Genomic DNA, 2,366 nt, shown 5'->3' with positions numbered 1-2,366 from the left:
CCTTCCACCTCCTGTCTTTGCTCCCCTTGGCCCTGGCCCAAGAGGTGTTATGGCTTGCAATCAGCTGAGATGCATTTTTATTTTCCTGAGGAGTTCCTTCCTTGACTAAGGATAACGCTCTCGTTCAGAAACTTGGGCAGTCCTGCTCCTCCCTGACCTTTAGCTGCACACTGATATTGCTGGCAAATTCAGATTACGGGACTTGTTGCCTTTTGTTTGTCTACATGAGTCAACGAATTCTTTCTTTAAATTATCCTCACTGTTAATAGTAACCAAGGAACAATAAAGCCAACACAACTTCTGGCTGAGAGATAGCATGGTCTCTAAGAAGGCAAAGAAGAAACCGCCTCTCACTCACGACAACACCCTCTGTGAGTCAGTCCTGCAAAGTAAAGACAGGGAGAAGTTAGTTTTTTAAGGCCCATCGTAAAAGCCAAATGCTATCAAAACCCGCAGGGTTGAAAATGTAGTCCCGGCTTCGTGAGGGAGCCCTCGCTTGTGTGAAGCTGCAACGACGCTTGTGAGGAGGCGATGCCATGGCGGCCCCCACGCGGCCCTGGGACTCCAAGGAGCTCTGCGGAGACGCCCTTCCCAAGGAGATCGTCCGCTTCCTGCAGGAGCAGGCAGCGCACAAGTTCCTGTCAGAGCACAAACCACTAGGGCAGATGTGGCCAAGACAGCCAGTAAGGAGCAGCTGATCATGGCATATAATGAGCTCTTTGAAACCAAGAGATTTAAGGGTACCTGAGAGTCCAGAGCATGTAGCAGAGCAAGTGAAAAATGTCAAGACTGATGAGGAGAACCCCAAGGAGACAAAGCCTGAGGAAGCTGTGGATGAGGACCCCCCAAAATATACAAAGTCAGTACTTAAAAAGGAGGATAACATCAACTTTCCCAAAAAGGGCGATGTCGTTTACTGTTGGTATACAGGGAAGCTGCAAGATGGAACAGTCTTCGATAGTAACATTCAGACAAGTTCAAAGAAAAAGAAAGCTGCAAAACCACTGAGCTTCAAAGTTGGCGTTGGAAAAGTGATACGAAGCTGGGACGAAGCTCTGCTGACCATGAGCAAAGGGGAGAAGGCTCACCTGGAAATTGAAAGGGCAATATAAAATACAATGAATACACATATATATAACAAATGCACACAAACACATTCTGGTCTGCTTTGCATGTCATGCTGGCATTGCTTTCAAAATAGATATGCTGTTAAGAACTGGATTTCTGCAGGATAAATTTAATTTAATTACAGTGATCTGCTGAATAATTGCTTCTAATACAGATCCTCAAATATGATATTCATGTTTTAGGTTTGCTGAGCAAGAGAGAAAGATTTTGGGGTGAGCAAGGCAGTAAAACATTTTAAGTTCACATTATCTAGTACTGTACACTTCCGGAACAACTAATCAATATTTTTTCCTGTTAATGTTCCTTGTGCCCAAATTGAAAACAAAAACCAAAACCTTCAATCGAAGCTGATTTTTCAGTGATAAGTAAAACCAAATTGATTCTACAAAAGATGTAGTAAAAATAACGCTCCACAGAAGATTGTTTTATAATTTAAAGAATACATTTCTTCTATTTCTTTGCTTGATGGACAACGAGATCCAGAGGTGACAAATCATTAGAATCTCAAATGTATGTGCATATTTTCTAAAATGTTTTTGTATTTTCAAACACTTTTCAAGGTCACTGGGAGGGAAGGGAACTTAATGACCCTGCTTTTCTGCAAGAGCAGTTTGTAGCAAAACAAGTCTGTTATCCACTGGTTCAAACTGGGTCTGATATTTGACAGCCTCTGTTCTGACTTAAATAAAAACCTCTTGACCAGTTCATCATAAATACATGAATGCACAGCAGTTTCTTATATATGGTTTATATAGTGCTGCTATCTTTCAGAAGTCGGAATATTTTGAAATGCAAAGAACCCCTTTTTTCATAGCAGAAGATCAAATAATGCTAAGCAGGCAGTGCAATAATCCATCTACATTGGTACCTTGGGATGCGAACGGGATCCTTTCCGGAGTCCAGTTCGCATCCCAAATGAAATGCAAGACGCGATGGCGCATCTGCACATGTGTGGATCACGTTTCGCTGCTTCCGCTCATGCGCGTGACGTCATTTTGAGTGCGCATGCGTGAGCAGCGAAACCCAGAAGTAACGCGCTCCGTTACTTCTGGGCTGCCATGGAGCGCAGCTCAAACGCGCTCAACCCGAAGCACAACTGCTTGTGTGGCAGATAGGCTCTGGTTCAGGTGATAGGGATGGGAGAACACTCTCACCATCCCTATGTGAAGGGTATTAATAATAATAGAGCCTGTGGTTGATATTGGGCAAGAGGGAAAGCCATCATCACTATGATGTTT

At 43.4% G+C, this 2,366-nt stretch overlaps 1 pseudogene across 1 annotated transcript; it reads left to right on the top strand.

Annotated features, from left to right (window-relative positions):
• The first annotated feature begins 521 nt into the window (after nucleotides 1–521).
• On the top strand, nucleotides 522–1,112 carry LOC310673758 (peptidyl-prolyl cis-trans isomerase FKBP3-like; annotated as a pseudogene). Its single transcript has one exon. The product of its transcript is annotated as a peptidyl-prolyl cis-trans isomerase FKBP3-like (transcript).
• Nucleotides 1,113–2,366: the final 1,254 nt, after the last annotated feature.

The sequence above is a fragment of the Podarcis tiliguerta genome, assembly GCF_965153285.1.
Source record: "Podarcis tiliguerta genome assembly, chromosome: 3".
Classification (NCBI taxonomy): Eukaryota; Metazoa; Chordata; class Lepidosauria; order Squamata; family Lacertidae; genus Podarcis; species Podarcis tiliguerta.
The sequence above is the reverse complement of the archived record's forward strand: the minus strand, read 5'-3'. Positions and strand labels throughout refer to the sequence as shown.